Source organism: Homarus americanus, unplaced genomic scaffold (assembly GCF_018991925.1).
Source record: "Homarus americanus isolate GMGI-L3 unplaced genomic scaffold, GMGI_Hamer_2.0 scaffold17293, whole genome shotgun sequence".
NCBI lineage: Eukaryota > Metazoa > Arthropoda > Malacostraca > Decapoda > Nephropidae > Homarus > Homarus americanus.
The window spans coordinates 42093-67901 of NW_024711247.1; the positions used below are offsets into that span (position 1 = coordinate 42093).

At 46.5% G+C, this 25809-nt stretch overlaps 1 non-coding gene across 1 annotated transcript; it reads right to left on the reverse strand.

The window, feature by feature from the left end:
- Nucleotides 1-10160: 10160 nt before the first annotated feature.
- On the reverse strand, nucleotides 10161-10234 carry Trnaa-cgc. The gene has a single exon. It is a non-coding gene; the product is annotated as a tRNA-Ala (tRNA).
- Nucleotides 10235-25809: the final 15575 nt, after the last annotated feature.

Below are 25809 nucleotides of genomic sequence, written 5' to 3' on the forward strand. Positions count from 1 at the left end.
AGTTATATCTGACTCTAATTTATACATCTACAGCAGGAATAGTTATACCTGGCTCTAATTTATACCTCTACAGCAATAATAGTTATACCTGGCTCTATTTTATACATCCATGGCAGTAATAGTTATACCTGGCTCTAATTTATACATCTATAGCAGTAATAGTTATACCTGGCTCTAATTTATACATCTGTAGCAGTAATAGTTATACCTGGCTCTAATTTATACATCTATAGCAGTAATAGTTATACCTGGCTCTAATTTATACATCTATAGCAATAATAGTTATACCTGGCTCTAATTTATACATCTATAGCAGTAATAGTTATACCTGGCTCTAATTTATACATCTATAGCAGTAATAGTTATACCTGGCTCTAATTTATACATCTATAGCAGTAATAGTTATACCTGGCTCTAATTTATACATCTATAGCAATAATAGTTATACCTGGCTCTAATTTATACATCTATAGCAGTAATAGTTATACCTGGCTCTAATTTATACATCTATAGCAGTAATAGTTATACCTGGCTCTAATTTATACATCTATAGCAGTAATAGTTATACCTGGCTCTAATTTATACATCTATAGCAGTAATAGTTATACCTGGCTCTAATTTATACATCTATAACAGGAATAGTTATACCTGGCTCTAATTTATACATCTATAGCAGTAATAGTTATACCTGGCTCTAATTTATACATCTATAGCAGTAATAGTTATACCTGACTCTAATTTATAAATCTACAGCAGTAATAGTTATACCTGACTAATTTATACATCTATAGCAGGAATAGTTATACCTGACTCTAATTTATACATCTATAGCAGTAATAGTTATACCTGGCTCTAATTTATACATCTATAGCAGGAATAGTTATACCTGGCTCTAATTTATACATCTATAGCAGGAATAGTTATACCTGGCACTAATTTATACATCTATAGCAGTAATAGTTATACCTGACTCTAATTTATAAATCTACAGCAGTAATAGTTATACCTGACTAATTTATACATCTATAGCAGGAATAGTTATACCTGACTCTAATTTATACATTTATAGCAGTAATAGTTATACCTGGCTCTAATTTATAAATCTACAGCAGGAATATTTATACCTGACTCTAGTTTATACATCTATAGCAGTAATAGTTATACCTGTCTCAAATTTATAAATCTACAGCAGGAATATTTATACCTGACTCTAGTTTATAAATCTACAGCAGTAATAGTTATACCTGACTCTAGTTTATACATCTATAGCAGTAATAGTTATACCTGACTAATTTATACACTATGGCAGTAATAGTTATACCTGGCTCTAATTTATACATCTATAGCAGTAATAGTTATACCTGGCTCTAATTTATAAATCTATAGCAGGAATAGTTATACCTGACTCTAATTTATAAATCTACAGCAGGAATATTTATACCTGACTCTAGTTTATAAATCTACAGCAGTAATAGTTATACCTGACTAATTTATACATCTATAGCAGTAATAGTTATATCTGGCTCTAATTTATAAATCTACAGCAGTAATAGTTATACCTGGCTCTAATTTATAAATCTACAGCAGTAATAGTAATACCTGGCTCTAATTTATACATCTACAGCAGTAATAGTTATACCTGGCTCTAATTTATACATCTACAGCAGTAATAGTTATACCTGGCTCTAATTTATAAATCTACAGCAGTAAAAGTTATCCCTGGCTCTAATTTATACATCTACAGCAGTAATAGTTATACCTGGCTCTAATTTATACATCTACAGCAGTAATAGTTATACCTGGCTCTAATTTATACATCTACAGCAGTAATAGTTATACCTGGCTCTAATTTATACATCTACAGCAGTAATAGTTATACCTGGCTCTAATTTATACATCTATAGCAGTAATAGTTATATCTGGCTCTAATTTATAAATCTATAGCAGGAATAGTTATACCTGGCTCTAATTTATACATCTACAGCAGTAATAGTTATACCTGGCTCTAATTTATACATCTACAGCAGTAATAGTTATACCTGGCTCTAATTTATACATCTATAGCAGTAATAGTTATACCTGGCTCTAATTTAAACATCTACAGCAGTAATAGTTATACCTGGCTCTAATTTATACATCTATAGCAGTAATAGTTATACCTGGCTCTAATTTATACATCTACAGCAGTAATAGTTATACCTGGCTCTAATTTATACATCTATAGCAGTAATAGTTATATCTGGCTCTAATTTATACATCTACAGCAGTAATAGTTATACCTGGCTCTAATTTATACATCTATAGCAGTAATAGTTATACCTGGCTCTAATTTATACATCTATAGCAGTAATAGTTATACCTGGCTCTAATTTATACATCTATAGCAGTAATAGTTATACCTGGCTCTAATTTATACATATAGCAGTAATAGTTATACTGGCTCTAATTTATACATCTATAGCAGTAATAGTTATACCTGGCTCTAATTTATACATCTATAGCAGTAATAGTTATACCTGGCTCTAATTTATACATCTATATCAGTAATAGTTATACCTGTCTCTAATTTATACATTTATAGCAGTAATAGTTATACCTCGCTCTAATTTATACATCTATAGCAGTAATAGTTATACCTGGCTCTAATTTATACATCTATAGCAGCAATAGTTATACCTGGCTCTAATTTATACATCTATAGCAGTAATAGTTATACCTGGCTCTAATTTATACATCTATAGCAGTAATAGTTATACCTGGCTCTAATTTATACATCTATAGCAGTAATAGTTATACCTGGCTCTAATTTATACATCTATAGCAGCAATAGTTATACCTGGCTCTAATTTATACATCTATAGCAGTAATAGTTATACCTGACTCTAATTTATACATCTATGGCAATAATAGTTATACCTGGCTTTAATTTATACATCTATGGCAATAATAGTTATACCTGGCTCTAATTTATACATCTGTAGCAGTAATAGTTATTCCTGGCTCTAATTTATACATCTATAGCAGTAATAGTTATACCTGGCTCTAATTTATACATCTATGGCAATAATAGTTATACCTGGCTCTAATTTATACATCTATAGCAGTAATAGTTATACCTGTCTCTAAATTATACATCTATGGCAATAATAGTTATTCCTGGCTCTAATTTATACATCTACAGCAGTAATAGTTATACCTGGCTCTAATTTATACATCTATGGCAATAATAGTTATTCCTGGCTCTAATTTATACATCTATGGCAGTAATAGTTATACCTGGCTCTAATTTATACATCTATAGCAGTAATAGTTATACCTGGCTCTAATTTATACATCTATAGCAGTAATAGTTATACCTGGCTCTAATTTATACATCTATAGCAGTAATAGTTATACCTGGCTCTAATTTATACATCTACAGCAGTAATAGTTATACCTGGCTCTAATTTATACATCTATAGCAGTAATACTCAACTCCTATGATCACACTGATGTAGGTATAAGTAATAAGTCTAAACTTGGTCGGGTGTGGAGCATGAAGGGTGGTTGGCACTGCCTGGGGTGTCTGTGTGACATAGCGCACAGAGTAATAGGTCTTCTAGTACTGGCCACAGGGGCGGGAGCCGGGAAATCTTACCCACGAAGGTAGGCCTATACTACACCGAGGCAGCTGGCATCACATACCGTCGCGCAAACCACTTACACCTCTCCTGTTGATCTCTGGTATACATACAGAAAATTTGCAATTGATGCAAATAACCGTCAAGATATTGCATGAGTCAACAACACCATCGTGTCATCATCACAGAACATTAATTTTAACTAGACCCACAGCACGGGTCTTACAAACTTAATCAACACATATACACAAAGCTTCTAGAACTATTGTTGTCATTTTCAGAGGTCCTACAGTTGACCTCACATATGGTAGTCGATGTCCCAGATAGAATATTGCTGGCGTCTGTACGCTGAGTGTAGTGTAGTGTTGCAACATGGCATCCTTGGTGCAGAGTAAAAATTACACAATGAACAACAACCTTCTTGCCAGGTTTTCGTTTGTGTTCGTGTTTGGTTGATGCAATACCTAACCTTATACAGTACATATAAATACCTGGACATAATATAATTTAACTTGGGTTTGACCTTCCAGATTGTAATTGTTACCTCGAACTAAATGGCATTTGTGTCTCTTCTGTTCTATTTCACTTTGTATACTGTATATTTATTCTTAATTCGCTGTCTTATTTTTTTTCTTCTTAAAATTACTCTATGGAACATGTTGTCTTTGGTGTCATTTACCTGTACCCAAATCTTGAATCATAATTTTCACCTTTAATTACCGTTCATATAAGGAACAATAACCATTCAATTGGGAAAACAGTTTAGAAGTGTTTAAGTCAACATGTGTCACAGAAAGTAAGTTTGATGAGGGAAATGATTTCTATTAAACTTTGTGATGGTCAGTACAAAACTGATAATATGTTATACAAATTTATTTGTCAGTGGCCCAAGGTTAAAAATGCTCTGAAAGCATTTGAGGTAGATGTAGGGTGGATGATTAATGGGTCTCAGGATTTTGACCTGACTTGTTACATCGCTCAATTTTTATAAGCTCTTTTTTTCGTGTTCGGTGGTGGTGGTGTGTGAATTATTCGATCCCACGTTATTGACCTGACCTGATGTTATGTAAGGTCACCCTTTGTATATAAGCCTCTCTCACTTCCTGTAATTACAGTTGCCTCTGAAGTTGTCTTGAATAAAGATGAAAGCTAAGGTGCTCAATTGTTTCCCTTTTCCTTTGTGATTTTATCAAGATTTTTCTTTTCCACGTTTCCATTGAAATGTGAATATATATATATATATATATATATATATATATATATATATATATATATATATATATATATATATATATATATATATATATATATATATATATATATATATATATATATATATGCAAGTAAATCTACTGTAAATTTGCGCGTGATCTAGAGTATACTGATAACCCACAAGGAAAAGAAAAACACAAGTTCCCAACGCTTTTGTTATTCTTCACATCTTCTGAGAGTGATACGAACTAGTCTGTACTCACTGAATATTAATTACAAGCTTGCTTAAACTCATGATTCACTGCTCTCTCTCTATATATATATATATATATATATATATATATATATATATATAACCGGTCGGAATTTACTGGACTTTAATTTCTCACTTGACTTGGGGTTTATTAAAGATTATTAGATGAAATTGCAGTGGAAGTGCCCCTTTGAGAAAAATCCCGAACCAGCACAAGAACACTTAAATTTACTAAACAAAATAAATTGTCCGTGACCCGTGGAAGGATAGCGTCTGTGACTGGGATGAATGAGACACACTGTAAAATTTAGACACTACAGTGCATGAGTTTTTAAATGCCACATTGACGTTCCAGGTTTTTAGCTGTGCAGGAATGTGTGAGAAATTTTTGTGAAATGGTAATATTAAGATATTCTTATGGTCATGGGTGGGCTTGGGGTCAGTTCTATAAAAAGTTTTCTTAGTAATGTTTAAGCATTTGTCTATGAAAGATCTAGGGTATTTAAGGTTTGAGCCAATATTATATATATATTTGTATTCCTCATCGATGAATTCCGGACTGCAAATGCTCAAGGCACGTAAAAACATTGTTGAAAATACTGACTGTTTGACTTTATTATGGTGGGCAGAATAATAATGAATGTATGAACACACATTAGTTGGTTTTCTATAAATACTGAACTTAAAAGTGTTACCTATTCTGTGTATCAGACAGTCTAGGAATGGCAATTTACAGTCTTGCTCTAATTCCATAGTGAATTTGATCGAGGGGGCTAAGTTGTTAAGTTGTGGCAGGAAAGCTTTTAGGTCCTCATTACATGGCCAGAGACATATCTAAATGGTTAGTTTCTTTACCAAATCCCCTAGTTGGCAACATTTCTAACTCCAATATCAAGAATAATATGGATCTGGTTGATAAACTCAATAACTTACACATTTATCATGATTTTAAACTGGTCAGCTTTGATGTAACGTCAATCTTTACAAAGGTCCCAGTTGATGATTTACTAGAGTCCCTCATAGATTCATAAGAACATAAGAAAGTGGGATACTGCAGGAGGCCGACTGGCCCATACAGGGCAGATCCCTTTCACACCCATCCCAGCACTTCCATGTGCCTATCCAACTTCGTCTTGAAGCTCCCTAGCGTCCCCGATCCTACTATAGCACTCGGTAGCCTATTCCACATATCCACAACTCTATTACCAAACCAGTGCTTGCCTATATCCTTTCTGAAATCGGAATTTATCTAATTTAAAGCCATTTGTTCTAGTTATTTCTCGTTATTACTGGCTTCAGAACATCTTCCATTTTTACCCTTGTTAATCCCACTTACCCACTTGTACACCTCCTATATATCTCCCTAACTCTACGCCTCTCTAGCTGAATATGGCCTAAACTTTTCAGTCTTTCTTCATATGAAGGTTTAATATTATGGATCATTTTTGTCATTCTTCTTTGTACTCTCTCCAACGAATCTATGTCCCATTCTATAATAAGGACACCAGAACTGAACCACACAATCCATGTGTGGCCTCACTAATGTAGAGTTCAAGATAACGTCAACAGTTCTGTTACTCACAGACCTGAATGAATTAGGAATCCTGTTTGCCTTGTTGCGAACGCTAATACGTGTTTTCTGGGTTTCAAGTCGTTGCTAACAAATACACCTAGATCTTTTTCACAAACTGAGTTTCTATTTCCGTGTTACCTAGTTTATACTTAACGTTTGTATTCGTCTTCCCTATCTGTAGTACCTTGAATTTATCAGTATTAAAATTCATTTGCCAGTCTACTGACCACTCATGTAAGGTATCTAGATCTCTTTGAAGGTGTTCAAAGTCACTGTCTGAATTTATCACTCTCCCCATTTTGGTATCATCTGCAAATTTACTAATCCTACTAGTTATGCCCTGGATAACATTTCACTGCCCGTCTCGAAAGACGACTTCATCGAACTCATCAAACTATGTATTAAGGATTGCAAATTCGAATTCAATGGGGAATATTATGCTAAAAAATTTGGTATGGCAATGGGTAATCCACTCTCACCTGTATTAAGCAACCTATATATGGAATTCTTTGAAAAGAAACTATTAAGTAATATTTTACCACCCTCAGCAGTCTGGTTTAGATATGTTGATGATGTATTATGTCTCTGGCCATGTAATGAGGACCTAAAAGCTTTCCTGCCACAACTTAACAACTTAGCCCCCTCGATCAAATTCACTGTGGAATTAGAGCAAGACTGTAAATTGCCATTTCTAGACTGTCTGATACACAGAATAGGTAACACTTTTAAGTTCAGTATTTATAGAAAACCAACTAATGTGTGTTCATACATTCATTATTATTCTGCCCACCATAATAAAGTCAAACAGTCAGTATTTTCAACAATGTTTCTACGTGCCTTGAGAATTTGCAGTCCGGAATTCATCGATGAGGAATGCAAATATATATATAATATTGGCTCAAACCTTAAATACCCTAGATCTTTCATAGACAAATGCTTAAACATTACTAAGAAAACTTTTTATAAGACGGCCCCCCATTACCCGCGGCCGTAAGAATGTCTTAATATTACCATTTCTAAAAATTTCTCACACGACCTGCGGCTAAAACCTGGAGCGTCAGTGTGGCATTTAAAAAGCTCAGCACTGTTAAACAAATGTTAATCAAGAACTCCCCCAACAACACAATTGGTTGCATTTATAAAGTTCCTTGCAAGGAATGTAATATGTTTTACTTAGGCCAGACAGGTAAAGATCTTGCAACTAGAATTAAACAACACAAATACAGTGTTAGGACAGGCCAGGAATCCAATGCTCTGTTTGTTCATTTGAGGGATAACAAGCATTGCATTGACTGGGATAATGCCTCCTCAATATTACCATGTAAGTCAATTGACAGTAGGAACATCATAGAATCTAGTCTTATTAAACATACCGAAACATTCAACATGAATTTGAGTAACGGCATGTACAAGCTGGACAATTTTGTAATTAAGAATATTTGTGATCAGGTGAGAAGGCCGGGTCACTTGACCATCTGACCTGACCACCAACCGTTGTGTGCTATTTAAAGATTAGTAGGGTCATTACCTAATACCTGACCATTGTGGACCTGGTCTCACCCTCCTCTGTATATATACACACCTTGATTTGTATTACTCTCTCTAGTCTGTACTCACCCCTGAAGATGTGAATTACACGAAAGCGCTTGGGAACTTCGTGTTTTCTTCTTTCCTTGTGGTTATCAGCATATACCTAGATCGCACCTACAGTGATTTGCATATATATATATATATATATATATATATATATATATATATATATATATATATATATATATATATATATATATATATATATATATATATATATATATATATATATATATATATATATTTTTTTTTTTTTTTTTTTTTTTTTATAAAGCACGGACTACATATAATCACAACCTCACCCGCCAGGACTCGAACCCACGATCTTGTATGTGTGACCGGTGAACGTTACCTCTTACACCACTAGGACACTAATAGCAATCCTAGACTTTGTTAGATTTCTCACAAGGCCTGTTCATCGAGCTTATGGCGCCGTGAACCTCCAAGGGAATTGACCATGCCTCTTATATGATCAGAGAGTAGCGTTTTACCTAATCCGGCTTCGAAACACGAGGTTCCATATATATAAGATCGTGGGTTCGAGTCCTGGCGGGGTGAGGTTGTTGATTATATATATATATATATATATATATATATATATATATATATATATATATATATATATATATATATATAAAAGAGAGAGAAACAGTTTAACATAAATATATAAGAAAGATCAGACAAGTGTCGTTCTCAGGAGTATTCACCAAGTGGTTCTCTTGCCAAGATTGATGATATTTAAAGCGGGATGTTTTGTGTTGCTGGGGGTTGCCTGGTGTAAGGTCAAATACTCCGGTAGGGAGCTCCAGACAGTGTTAGTCCGGGGTGTAGGCAGTAGTGATGGGCGATATCAGTGATTTTATTTTGATACGATACTAAGTATTTGCTAGCCCCGTATCTGTTGTTTTGAGCACTGCTGGAAAAGGAAATACACTTACTGTTTTATTTTATTTTATACTCACTTTCCTAAAAAGGTACAAAAGAAAAAGGTAAATTATACTTATTTATTTAAAAAGGAAATGCTTCTCTTAAACACATTATTATCCTATATATAAAAGTTACTCGTCAGAACAATGACTGTGAATGTATAGAGTATACAGGTGTACAGGATATGTTGGAGGGAGGGATTTGTTTTATTTTTTTTCATATTCCGAGTAAACGGTGTTGTAACACTAGGTTAGGTGAGGCGAGGCGAAGTTAGGTCAGGACGGGGTAAGTGAAGTTAGACTAGTTTCGGCTATGTTTGAAGTTAGGTTAGATTAGGTGAAATGAGTTTAGCTGAAGTGACTTCAGGTCAGTTCAGATTTGGTTAGATTATGTTTGGTTAATTTAAGGTGAAGTGAAACATAGACCACCTTGAACTGGTTTCTTTACAGTTGTCAAGCCTCATGCACTCTCTTACCTGCGATGTCTATTCCTGTCAATCCCATAATGACCTATCGACCTGTCGAGTGTATTGATAAGGTGGAGGTAGGGGGCAGCTAGCAGGTATAAGGCGACCTGTGTCACACCTCTTGAATGCCGAGCCTCCTTGGCTCATATGTACTACCCCTCAACTTGTTTTGGCCCAGGGATATTAATGTGTGTGTGTTTGCATGTGTCTATGTGTGGTGTGCGTGTATGCGTGTGTGTATTTGGTTACCCCTCGTGTAACGAGGATGGCTGGCCCAAGGGCCCATAGGCGTGAATTTGTTTAAGGTGTAGAAGCTGTCGCCAGCACAACAACCATACACTAAGTTAACGAGATGCATGGCCCAGTGTCAAGAAATAGTCCGAGAAGACCGGACAACTCACCAACTGTACTGGTTAACCATTACCCCGGAATAACGATTCGCAAATCGATTAACATCCAGGTTCCCAATTACTGCTGGGTAGGCAGAGGCAAATGGCTCAAAGAAAGTTGCCCATAGTTTCACCCTGCCCGGGGATCGAACCCGGGTCCGCTCGCTTGCGAGGCGATCGTGCTGACCATTACACCACAGGTCGCCGCAAAGCCTCAGGGCCTGATGCAATCCCAGCCGAGGTGTATAAAGCAGGTGGACCTCTGCTTACCAGCCGTCTCCACTCTCCGCTGGAGAATATATGGAAAAAGAATCCCCAAGCTCTTAAAGTCGCCTCCATTGTCAATATTTATAAGAACAAGGGAGACCGGAACCGGTCAGACTGTGGCTTTCGATCATCACGTGGCACCACTGACATGATCTTTCCTGCCCACAAGATGCAGGAAAAGTGCAGAGAACAGCGTCGTGACCTGTAAATGGACTTCATCGACCTAACCAAGGCCTTTGACTCAGTCAGCAAGGAAGACCTCTGGCGGACCCTCAACCGTTTTAGCTGCCACAAATTCATCCCCATTGTGAGGCAACTCTACAATGGCATGAACGGCTATGTCCTGCGCAATGGCACCGGTCTTCCCCATCCAAACGGGGGTAAAACAAGGATGTTTATTGGCACAAACTATCTTTTCCATTTTCTTGGCTGCCTTTCTTACTCGTACCAGTGCCAATTTAGCCGGCAGGGTGGACATGGAGTACCGGATGAAGGGTCTTTTCAACATAAGACTACTCCAGGCAGGAACAAATGTGTCGGCAGTTTCCATTACTGAAATAGTATGCAGACAACCCTACCCTTGTTGCTCACACTGAATGCGACCTACAGGAGATCCTGAACAACAATCCAGATGCCTATGCACTTCGGTCTTGAGGTGAATGTACATAAAACCCCGATTCTCTTTCAGCCTGCCCCTGGTTCAGCCACACCTCCACCATCCATCCAACTTAACGGTACTATCCTCTCTAATGTTACTCACTTTCAGTATCTTGGCTCCCACCTGTCCACTACTGCTGATATCGATGAAGAGATTCAACATCGGATCAGATGTGCATCTCATGCCTGTGGCAGACGCCGAACCCGTGTCTTCAGCTGTAGGGAACTGAAATTATCTACAAAGTGACACACGTATATCGAGCAGTGATCCTCCCCACCCTGTTATATGGCAGCGAGACATGGGTCACAGACAGGCGGCTCCTCAAGACACTTGAAAACTTTCACCAACGTAGTCTACGTTCCATCCTCCGAGTTCGCTGGGAAGACAAGAAAACAAATGCCAGCATTCTCGCTTACAACAACTGTAGGAGCATCTACGTTGGACTGGTCATTTTACGCGCATGGACGACAGTAGACTACCAAAGCAGCTACTTTTCAGTCACCTAACGAATAGTAAACGTAACGGTGGCGGGCAACTGAAAAGGTATAAGGATAGTCTTAAGACAAACCCGAAAAAGTGCCAAATCGATCCCCTCACCTGGGAGACGATCACTCCATCACTCCACACCGTAACGCTTGGAGGAGCACCACACGAGAAGGTGTCTACTTTCGAGTTAGCCTGACTGCATACCGAGGCAGACAAGCGCCAACGCCGGGAAGACGCTGCCGCCTCCCCTTCCCACACTAGATGTAGCCCTCCACATGTGCAACATCTGTGGACGACATTGCCGGTCCCGTATCGGTGTCTCTAGTAACCTCAGAGCTCACCAACGTAGGTGACAAACCTATACTCCTATCATTGTATCATAGCTGGATGATCGTCATACTCGATTCCGAGTGACAGCAAAGTAATAGTAGTAGTAGTATGTGTGTGTGTGAACATGGTTGTAGGCAGGTTTGGTGTTTGACGTCACAACCAGCCTGGCGGGACCTGCCGCAGGTACTGAAGCACACACCCAGGAGCCCATGACGCTACCCTCACACTAGTTGGTCTTCAACCTCTCCCTCATAACCACATGTGTGTGTGTGTGTGTTGCCCACGTGTTGGTGAAATACCTACAAGCGTCACCATCTGTCAAGTGTGATTATTTGTCAAGCGGAACCAGATGATTATCCTGACGTGTGATTTCAAGGTTTTTCACTGCACTATATCTTCCATCTGTCGTTCGAGGATTGTCCATGTGACCTACGTGGACACGATAACAGAGTTGAGGTGTTGACTAGTACCTGCATGGAGTTGATCAGTGATTATATCGCAGTAGAAACAGATAAGTCTCTATACAATGAAAGTTAAAATTAGACAAAAGAAGCATACGAGATTATAAATTGATAATTAATATCAAATGATGTCAAATGTTTATTTTGAAAATGACGGGGCGTACAGTGTTTCACCATGAGTGGGTGTGACGAAGTTGGGTAACTGGGAAAACTAAGGCGGTATCTCAGTGACGCTAACACCAGTGTCCGCCTCTACACAGTAATTCAAGAGTCGCTTTGAGGTCTATAATATTTTGTTTATTTTAGAATTTGTGCGTCACCGAAATCTATTTCCCTAATATGCCTTTATATAATATAGTTTTTTCTAATCTTTTCTCTATATTTCCAACAAATTGCAATAGATAATAATTCATTTATTCTTGAACCGATTATCCGTGGAGTAAGAATGACTTGGTTAAGTACAGAACCAATACTTTGACTTACCGCAGCAGAGGTCAAGGTTTGGATAGTCCCTCGGAGTATATATAAATATAATCCACACCAGCCACGTGAAGAAGAAATATTACGATTTTTTGTCTACACAAACTAATTAACCCCAAAATCAACAAAAATGCTTTACCTCTGTCTCTTTACTGTTGTGTAAGAAATATTACCAAGAGAAAGAGGAAATTAAAGAGGATCAGATGATGTTATATTAATTACTCACGTTAATCTTCATCAAAATCACCAAAGTAACATAAGTAAATTTGGTTCTCACTTCAAGTTTGATGGAGGGCGGAGGGGCCATTGGTGGACCGAGTGAAGAGTGAAGACTGTGTGACGTCTGTGAGTTTATGGATACCAGTCGCACAAACTTTAAAGGAGATTCAATTTATGTCATTTTGTATTATTATTTTTCAGGAAGTCATTGCACTAATTAGACAGATATATCACGTTTTCTATATTCAGATAAATGTCTTTTCAGTTGCGTAGTGACCAAGCATCCGATTTCCTTTAGAAATGGGTGTGTAAAAATCAGTTCTGTTTTCCCCACAACCCAAAAGTGATAAGAAAGGTGACCTTCTTGTTCTTCAGGGTGGGCGAGAAGGGTCAGAGTTTTTCAGTGAGTCACGGGTCAGTCACAGGTATTACTGCAACATCAGGTGTGATGACGTGTTGAGTGGTGGACAATGTTTACATAGTTGCGTCTTACTGGTTTATTATTGTAGGTGTGTGTTCCCTCCTTAGTCGTCCTCCAGGATGTTCTCGCCCAAGGAATAGCAACTCCTTCACTCTGACCTCTAAATGTCACCAGTGCCCTGTGGGTGTGTGTGTGTGGGGAGACAACAAGTATGATTAGTTATCACAAATATCTTCATTACTTTAAAAGACTTACAAAACACACACACACCTGGGGTGCTGGAGCAGGTACACACACACACACACCTGGGGTGCTGGAGCAGGTACACACACACACACACCTGGGTGCTGGAGCAAGTACACACACACACACACCTGGGGTGCTGGACAGGTACACACACACACACACCTGGGGTGCTGGAGCAAGTACACACACACACACACCTGGGTGCTGGAGCAAGCACACACACACACACACCTGTGCTGGAGCAGGTACACCACACACACACACACACCTGGGGTGCTGGAGCAAGTACACACACACACACACCTGGGGTGCTGGAGCAAGCACACACACACACACACACACACCTGGGGTGCTGGAGCAAGTACACACACACACACACCTGGGGTGCTGGAGGCACACACACACAACACCTGGGGGGAGCAAGTACACACACACAACACCTGGGTGCTGGAGCAAGTACACACACACACACCTGGGGTGCTGGAGCAAGTACACACACACACACCTGGGGTGCTGGAGCAGGTACACCACACACACACCTGGGGTGCTGAGCAGGTACACACACACACACACCTGGGGTGCTGAGCAGGTACACGCACACACACACACACACCTGGGGTGCTGGAGCAAGTACACACACACACACACCTGGGGTGCTGGAGCAAGTACACACACACACACACCTGGGGTGCTGAGCAAGGCACACACACACACCTGGGGTGCTGAGCAAGTACACACACACACACACCTGGGTGCTGGAGCAGGCACACACACACACACCTAGGAGCAGGACACCACACACACACACCTGGGGTGCTGGAGCAGGCACCACACACACACACACACCTGGGGTGCTGGAGCAAGTACACACACACACACACCTGGGTGCTGGAGCAAGTACACACACACACACACCTGGGGTGCTGGAGCAAGTACACACACACACACACCTGGGTGCTGAGCAGTACACACACACACACACCTGGGGTGCTGAGCAGGTACACACACACACACACCTGGGTGCTGGAGCAGGTACACCACACACACACACACACCTGGGGTGCTGGAGCAAGTACACACACACACACACCTGGGTGCTGGAGGTACACACACACACACACCTGGGGTGCTGGAGCAAGTACACACACACACCTGGGGTGCTGGAGCAAGTACACACACACACACACCTGGGTGCTGAGCAAGTACACACACACACACACCTGGGGTGCTGGAGCAAGTACACACACACACACACCTGGGGTGCTGGAGCAGGTACACCACACACACACACACACCTGGGTGCTGGAGCAAGTACACACACACACACACCTGGGTGCTGGAGCAGGTACACCACACACACCTGGGTGCTGGAGCAGGTACACACACACACACACCTGGGGTGCTGGAGCAAGTACACCACACACACACACACCTAGACTGGAGCAAGTACACACACACACACCTGGGGTGCTGGAGCAATACACCACACACACACACACACACACCTGGGGTGCTGGAGCAAGTACACACACACACACACACACCTGGGGTGCTGGAGGCACACACACACACACACCTGGGTGCTGGAGCAGGTACACCACACACACACACACACACACCTGGGTGCTGGAGCAAGTACACCACACACACACACACCCAGGGCTGGAGCAAGTACACACACACACACACCTGGGGTGCTGAGCAAGTACACACACACACACACCTGGGGTGCTGGAGCAAGTACACACACACACACACCTGGGTGCTGAGCGCCACACACACACACACCTGGGTGCTGGAGCAAGTACACACACACACACACCTGGGGTGCTGGAGCAAGTACACCACACACACACACACACCTGGGGTGCTGAGCAAGTACACACACACAACACCTGGGGTGCTGGAGCAACTACACACACACACACACCTGGGGTGCTGGAGCAAGTACACACACACACCTGGGGTGCTGGAGCAAGTACACACACACACACACCTGGGGTGCTGAGCAGGCACACACACACACACACACCTGGGTGCTGGAGCAAGTACACACACACACACACCTGGGGTGCTGGAGCAAGTACACACACACACACACCTGGGGTGCTGGAGCAGGTACACACACACACACACCTGGGGTGCTGGAGCAGGCACACACACACACACACACACACACCTGGGGTGCTGAGCAAGTACACACACACACACCTGGGGTGCTGAGCAGGTACACACACACACCACCTGGGTGCTGGAGAGAAGTACACACACACACACCTGGGTGCTGAGCAAGCACACAACACACCTGGGTGCTGGAGCAAGTACACCACACACACACCTGGGTGCTGGAGCAAGTACACACACACACACACACACACACACCTGGGGTGCTGGAGGCACACACACACACACCTGGGTGCTGGAGCAAGTACACACACACACACACCTGGGTGCTGGAGCAAGTAACACACACACACCTGGGGTGCTGGAGCAAGTACACACACACACACACACACCTGGGGTGCTGGAGCAGGCACACACACACACACACACCTGGGTGCTGGAGCAGTACACCACACACACACACACTGGAGCAAGCACACACACACACACCTGGGGGCTGGAGCAAGTAACACACACACACACACCTGGGTGCTGGAGCAAGTACACACACACACACCTGGGGTGCTGGAGCAGGTACACCACACACACACACACACCTGGGGTGCTGGAGCAAGTACACACACACAACACCTGGGGTGCTGAGCAAGTACACACACACACACACCTGGGGTGCTGGAGCAAGTACACACACACACACACACACCTGGGGTGCTGGAGCAAGTACACACACACACACCCTGGGGTGCTGGAGCAAGGCCACACACACACACACCTGGGGTGCTGAGCAAGTACACACACACACACACCTGGGGTGCTGAGCAGACACACACACACACACACCTGGGGTGCTGGAGCAAGTACACACACACACACACCTGGGGGCTGGAGCAAGTACACACACACACACACCTGGGTGCTGGAGCAAGTACACACACACACACCTGGGGTGCTGGAGGCACACACACACACACCTGGGGTGCTGAGCAAGCACACACACACACCCAGTGCTGGAGCAAGTACACACACACACACCTGGGGTGCTGGAGCAAGTACACACACACACACCTGGGGTGCTGAGCAAGCACACACACACACACCTGGGGTGCTGGAGCAAGTACACACACACACACCTGGGGTGCTGAGCAAGTACACACACACACACCTGGGGTGCTGAGCAAGTACACACACACACACACACCTGGGGTGCTGGAGCAAGTACACACACACACACCTGGGGTGCTGAGCACACACACACATACACACACACACACCTGGGGTGCTGGAGCAGTGCACACACACACACACACCTGGGGTGCTGGAGCAAGTACACACACACACACCTGGGGTGCTGGAGGCACACACACACACCTGGGGTGCTGGAGCAAGTACACACACACACACACCTGGAGCACCACACACACACACCTGGGTGCTGGAGCAAGTACACACACACACACCTGGGGTGCTGGAGCAAGTACACACACACACACCTGGGGTGCTGAGCAAGCACACACACACACACCTCGGGTGCTGGAGCAAGTACACACACACACACACACCTGGGGTGCTGGAGCAAGTACACACACACACACCTGGGGTGCTGAGCAAGCACACACACACCACACACCTGGGGTGCTGGAGCAAGTATACACACACACACACACCTGGGTGCTGGAGAAGTACACACACACACACACCTGGGTGCTGGAGCAAGCACACACACACACACCTGGGTGCTGGAGCAAGTACACACACACACACACACCTGGGGTGCTGGAGCAAGTACACACACACACACCTGGGGTGCTGGAGCAGTACACACACACACACCTGGGGTGCTGGAGCAAGTACACACACACACCTGGGGTGCTGGAGCAAGTACACACACACCTGGGGTGCTGAGCAAGCACACACACCTGGGGTGCTGAGCAAGTACACACACCTGGGGTGCTGAGCAAGTACACACACACACACCTGGGGTGCTGAGCAAGTACACACACACACACACACACACACCTGGGGTGCTGGAGCAGTACACACACACACACACCTGGGGTGCTGGAGCAAGTACACACACACACACACCTGGGGTGCTGAGCAAGTACACACACCCGGGGTGCTGGAGCAAGTACACACACACACACACCTGGGGTGCTGAGCAAACACACACACACACACACACACCCTGGGGTGCTGGAGCAAGTCACACACACACACACACACACACCTGGGGTGCTGGAGCAAGTACACACACACACACCTGGGGTGCTGGAGCAAGTACACACACACACACACCTGGGTGCTGGAGAGTACACACACACACACCTGGGGTGCTGGAGCAAGACACACACACACACACACCTGGGTGCTGGAGCAAGTACACACACACACACACCTGGGGTGCTGGAGCAAGCACACACACACACACACACCTGGGGTGCTGAGCAAACACACACACACACACACACACCCTGGGGTGCTGAGCAAGCACACACACACACACCTGGGGTGCTGGAGCAAGTACACACACACACACACCTGGGGTGCTGAGCAAGCACACACACACACACACCTGGGGTGCTGGAGCAAGTACACACACACACACCTGGGGTGCTGGAGCAGTACACACACACACACACACCTGGGTGCTGGAGCAAGCACACACACACACACCTGGGGTGCTGAGCAAGTACACACACACACACCTGGGGTGCTGGAGCGCACACACACACACCTGGGGTGCTGGAGCAAGTACACACACACACACCTGGGGTGCTGAGCAAGTACACACACACACACACCTGGGTTGCTGGAGCAAATGCACACACACACACACACACACCTGGGGTGCTGGGCAAGTACACACACACCACACACCTGGGGTGCTGAACAGCTACACACACACACACACACACCTGGGGTGCTGGAGCAAGACACACACACACACACCTGGGTGCTGGAGCAAGTACACACACACACACCTGGGGTGCTGGAGCAAGACCACACACACACACACACCTGGGGTGCTGGAGCAAGTACACACACACACACTGGGTTGAACAGACACACACACACCTGGGGTGCTGGACAATCCCACACACACACACCTGGGGTGCTGGAGCAACACACACACACACACACCTGGGTGCTGGGCAGTGCCACACACCTGGGTGCTGGAGCAAGTACACACACACACACCTGGGTGCTGAGCAGCAACACACACACACCTGGTGCTGGAGCAATGCACACACACACACACACACACCTGGGTGCTGGAGCAAGCACACACACACACCTGGGGTGCTGGAGCAAGTACACACACACACACACACCTGGGGTGCTGGAGCAAGACACACACACACACACACACCTGGGTGCTGAACAAGTACACACACACACACCTGGGGTGCTGGGCAATACACACACACACACACACACCTGGGGTGCTGGAGCAAGTACACACACACACCTGGGGTGCTGGAGCAGTACACACACACCAGGGTGCTGAGCAAGACACACACACACCTGGGGTGCTGGAGAGACACACACACACACCTGGGCGAACAAATACCACACACACACCTGGGGTGCTGGAGCAAGTCCCTGCACACACACACACACACACCTGGGTGACAGAATACACACACACACACACACACCTGGGTGCTGAACAGAAACACACACACACCTGGGTGCTGAGCAATACACACACACACACCTGGGGTGCTGGGCAAACACACACACACACCTGGGCTGGCAGTGCACACACACACACACACCTGGGGTGCTGGAGCAGAACACACACACACACACCTGGGGTGCTGGGCAATACACACACACACACACCTGGGGTGCTGGGCAAGTACACACACACACCTGGGGTGCTGGGCAAAACACACACACACACACACACACACCTGGGTGTGGGGAACACACACACACACACACCTGGGGTGCTGAACAACACACACACACACACACACCTGGGACAGAAACACACACACACACACACACACACGTGCTGGACAACACACACACACACCTGGGGTGTGTGAACAACACACACCCACCTGGGGTGCTGAACAGACACACACACACACACACCTGGGGTGCTGGAGCAAGTACACACACACACACCTGGGGTGCTGGAGCAACACACACACACACACCTGGGCTGGAGCAGCCACACACCTGGGTGCTGGGCAAGTACACACACACACACCTGGGGTGCTGGGCAGAAATACACACACACACACACCTGGTGCTGGGAGCCACACACACACACCTGGGTGCTGGGCAAGTACACACACACACACACACCTGGGGTGCTGGAGCAGTACACACACACACACACAGGGGTGCTGGGCAAGTACACACACACACCTGGGGTGCTGGGCAGTGCACACACACACCTGGGGTGCTGGAGCAGTGCACACACACACACACCTGGGTGCTGGAGCAAGTACACACACCTGGGTGCTGGAGCAAGTGCACACACACCTGGGTGCTGAAGAAACACTGCTGACAACACACACACACCTGGGGTGCTGGGCAAGTACACACACACACCTGGGTGCTGGAGCAAGCCACACACACACACCTGGGTGCTGGGCAAGTACACACACACCTGGGGTGCTGGAAATACACACACACACCTGGGTGCTGGAGCAAACACACACACACCTGGGTGCTGAAAGGCCACACACACACACACCTGGGGTGCTGAGCAAGTACACACACACACACACACAGGGGTGCTGGGCAAACACACACACACCTGGGGTGCTGGGCAAGTACACACACACACACACCTGGGGTGCTGGAGCAAGAAAACACACACACACACCTGTGGGGTGCTGGAGCAAGTCACACACACACACACACACACACCTGGGTGCTGAACAAGTGCACACACACACACACCTGGGGTGCTGGGCAGTTGCACACACACCTGGGGTGCTGGAGCAACACACCACCTGGTGGAACAACACACACACACACACACCTGGGGTTTGAACAGAACACACACACACACACCTGGGGTGCTGGACAATAACACACACACACACCTGGGGTGCTGGAGCAAGTACACACACACACCTGGGGTGCTGGAGCAACACACACACACACACCTGGGTGCTGAACAAGTACACACACACACACACACACACCTGGGTGCTGACAATCACACACACACACACCTGGGTGCTGGAGCAAACACACACACACACACACCTGGGGTGTCACACCTGGTGCTGGAGCAAAATACACACACACACACCTGGGGTGCTGAACAGCACACACTCACACCTGGGGTGCTGAGACAGAAATATACACACACACACACACAGGTGCTGGAGCAAAAGCACACACACACACACCTGGTGCTGGAGCAATGCACACACACACACCTGGGTGCTGGAGCAGAATAACACACACACACACACCTGGGATGCTGAGCAGTACCACACACACACACACGGGCTGGGGTGCTGAACAGAAACACACACACACCTGGGTGCTGGAGCAGGTACACACACACACCTGGGGTGCTGGAGCAAGTACACACACACACACCTGGGGTGCTGGGCAAATGCCACACACACACACCTGGGGTACTGGGCAATCACACACACACACCTGGGGTGCTGGAGCAGAATACACACACACACACACCTGGGGTGCTGGAGCAAAACCACACACACACACACCCTGGGGTGCTAGACAGAAATACACACACACACACACCTGGGGTGCTGGAGCAAGTGCACACACACCTGGGGTGCTGGCAAGCACACACACACACACCTGGGTTGCTGGACAACACACACACACACACACACCTGTGCTGGAGGCACACACACACACACACCTGGGGTGCTGGAGCAGGCCACACACACACACCTGGGGTGCTGGAGCAAACACACACACACACCTGGGTGCTGAACAGTACCACACACCTGGGGTGCTGAACAAGAATACACACACACACACCTGGGGTGCTGGACAGAATACCACACACACACACACACACCTGGGTGCAACAGACAGCACACACACACACACCTGGGGTGCTGAGCAACACACACACACACACACACCTGGGGTGCTGGAGCAAGACACACACACTCACACCTGGGGTGCTGGACAAGTACACACACACACACAGTGCTGGACAACACACACACACACACACACCTGGGGTGCTGGACAGCACACACACACACACAGGTGCTGGAGCAAGTACACACACACACACACACACCTGGGGTGCTGGAGCAAGCTACACACACTCACACCTGGTGCTGGACAGTACACACACACACCTGGGGTGCTGACAACAAACGCACACACACACACCTGGGTGCTGGAGCAGTACACACACACACACCTGAGTTAACAGACATCACACACCTGGGTGCTACGAAATACACACCTGGGGTGCTGGGCAAGTACACACACACACACCTGGGGTGCTGGAGCAAGTACACACTCACACATGCTGACACACACACACCTGGGTGCTGGAGCAAGTACACACACACACACACCTGGGTGCTGGAGCAAGTACACACACACACACACACACACTGGGAGCTGCAGACAGCTTACACCTCACACCTGGGTGCTGGAGCAAGTACTCACACACACACACCTGGGGTGCTGGGCAAATACACACACACACACACCTGGGGTGCTGGACAAGTACACACACACACACCTGGGTTGCAGACAATATACACACACACACCTGGGTGCTGGACAAGTACACACACACACACACCTGGGTGCTGAACAATACACACACACACACCTTGGGTGCTGAACAAGTACACACACACACCTGGGGTGCTGAACAGACACACACACACTCGGGTGCAGACAAGCACACACACACCTGGGGTGCTGAACAAATACACACACACACACCTGGGGTGCTGAGCAAGTCACACACACACACACCTGGGTGCTGGAGCAAGCACACACACACACACACACCTGGGGTTAGCAGATACACACACACACACCTGGGGTGCTGGGGCAATACACACACACCTGAGATTGCTGAGCAAGTACACACACACACACACCTGGGGTGCTGAACAATACACACACACACACCTGGGGTGCTGAGCAATCACACACACACACACACCCTGGGTGCTGGACAATACACACACACACACACACACCTGGGGTGCTGGACAGCACACACTCACCTGGTGCTGAAGTACACACACACACACACACACCTGGGGTGCTGGAGCAAGTACACACACACACACCTGGGTTGCTGGACAAGTACACACACACACACACCTGGGTTGTGAACAAATACCACACACACCACCTGGGTGTGGGCAGAACACACACACACACCTGGGGTGCTGAGCAAATACACACACACACACCTGGGGTGCTGAAACACACACCACACACACCTGGGGTGCTGGAGCAAGTACACACACACACACCTGGGGTGCTGGAGCAATACACACACACACACACCTGGGTGCTGGAGCAATACACACACACACACACACCTGGGTGCTGGAGCAAGCACACACACATCACACACACACACCTGGGGTGCTGAGCAAGTACACACACACACACACCTGGGTGCTGGGCAATACACACACACACACACACAGAGTGTTGGGCTATAGCCATACACACACACACACACACCTGGGGTGCTGGGCAAGCAACACACACACACACCTAGGGTGCTGGAGCAAGTGCACACACACACACACACACCTGGGGTGCTGGAGCAAGTATACACACACACACACCTGGTGCTGGAGCAAAATACACACACACACCTGGGGTGCTGGGCAACACACACACACACCTGGGGTGCTGAACAAGTACACACACACACACACACACACCTGGGGTGCTGGAGCAAGTACACACACACACACACCTGGGGTGCTGAGCAACACACACACACACCTGGGGTGCTGGAGCAAGTACACACACACACACACACACCTGGGGTGCTGAGCAAGTACACACACACACACACCTGGGGTGCTGGAGCAAGTACACACACACACACCTGGAGTGCTGGAGCAAGTACACACACACACACACCTGGGGTTGCTGAAGAAGTACACACACACACACACCTGGGGTGCTGGACAGAAACACACACACACACACCTGGGTGCTGGAGCAAGTACACACACACACACACCTGGGGTGCTGAGCACATACCACACACCTGGGGTGCTGGAGCACACACACACACCTGGATGGCTGAACAATGCACACACAGAGTTACACAGATACCACACACACACCTGGGGTGCTGGACAAGCACACACACACACACCTGGGATAGCTGGAGTCTGCCCACACACACCTGGGGTGCTGAACAGAGACACACACACACACACACACCTGGGTGCTGGACAAGTACACACACACCTGAACACACACACACCTGGGATTGCTGGGCAACACACACACACACACACACACACTCTGGGGTGCTGGAGCAAGATCACACACACACACTGGTGTGGGCAAGTACACACACACACACACCTGGGGTGCTGGAGCAAAAATACACACACACACACCTGGGGTGCTGGAGCAATACACACACACACACACACACCTGGGGTGCTGAACAATACACACACACACACACACACCTGGGGTGCTGGACAAGTGCACACACACACACACACACACACCTGGAATTGCTGGAGCAACACACACACACACACACACCTGGGGTGCTGGAGCAGCACACACACACACACACCTGGGGTGCTGGAGCAGCACACACTCACACCTGGGTGCTGGACAGATACACACACACACACACCTGGGGTGCTGGAGCAAGTACACACACACACACACCTGGGGTGCTGGAGCAATACACACTCACCTGGGGTGCTGGAGCAAGTACACACACACACACACCTGGGGTGCTGGAGCAAGCACACACACACACTGGAGACACACACACACACACCTGGGTGCTGGAGCAAGACACACACACCTGGGGTGCTGGAGCAAGTACACACACACACACACCTGGGTGCTGGGCAGAATACACACACACACACACCTGGGGTGTGGACAGCCACACACACACACACACCTGGGTGCTGGAGCAAAAACACACACACACACCTGGGGTGCTGGGCAGTACACACCACACACGACACACACACACACCCTGGGGTTGGAGACACACACACACACCTGGGTTGCTGGACAATGCCACACACACACACACCTGGGGTGCTGGACAGCACACACACACACACACCTGGGGTGCTGAACAAATACACACACACCTGGGGTGCTGGAGCAAGCCACACACACACACACACCTGGGGTGCTGGAGCAGTACACACACACACACACACACCTGGGGTGCTGAACAAATACACACACACACACACCTGGGTGTGCTGGGCAAGCATACACACACACACACCTGGGGTGCTGGAGCAAGTCACACACACACACACACCTGGGGTGCTGGACAAGTACACACACACACACACACACCTGGTGCTGGAGCAGAAACACACACACCTGGGGTGCTGGACAGAATAGCACACACACACACACACACCTGGGGTGCTGGAGAAATACACACACACACACACACCTGGGGTGCTGGAGCAGAATGCCACACACACACCTGGGGTGTGGACAGAATATACCACCACACCTGGGTTGAGCAAATCCACACACACACACCTGGGTGCTGGGCAAGTACCACACCACAGGTGCTGAAGAGTACACACACACACACACACCTGGGGTGCTGAACAGAAATACACACACACACACACCTGGGTGCTGGAAATGCACACACACACACACACCTGGGGTGCTGAACAACACACACACTCACCTGGGGTGCTGAGCAAGTACACACACACACACCCTGGGTGCTGAACAGTACACACACACACACCTGGGTGCTGGAGCAAGTACACACACACACCTGGGTGCTGAAACAGTATACACACACACACACACCTGGGGTGCTGAGCAGAAATACACACACACACACACCTGGGTGTGGGCAAGTACACACACACACACA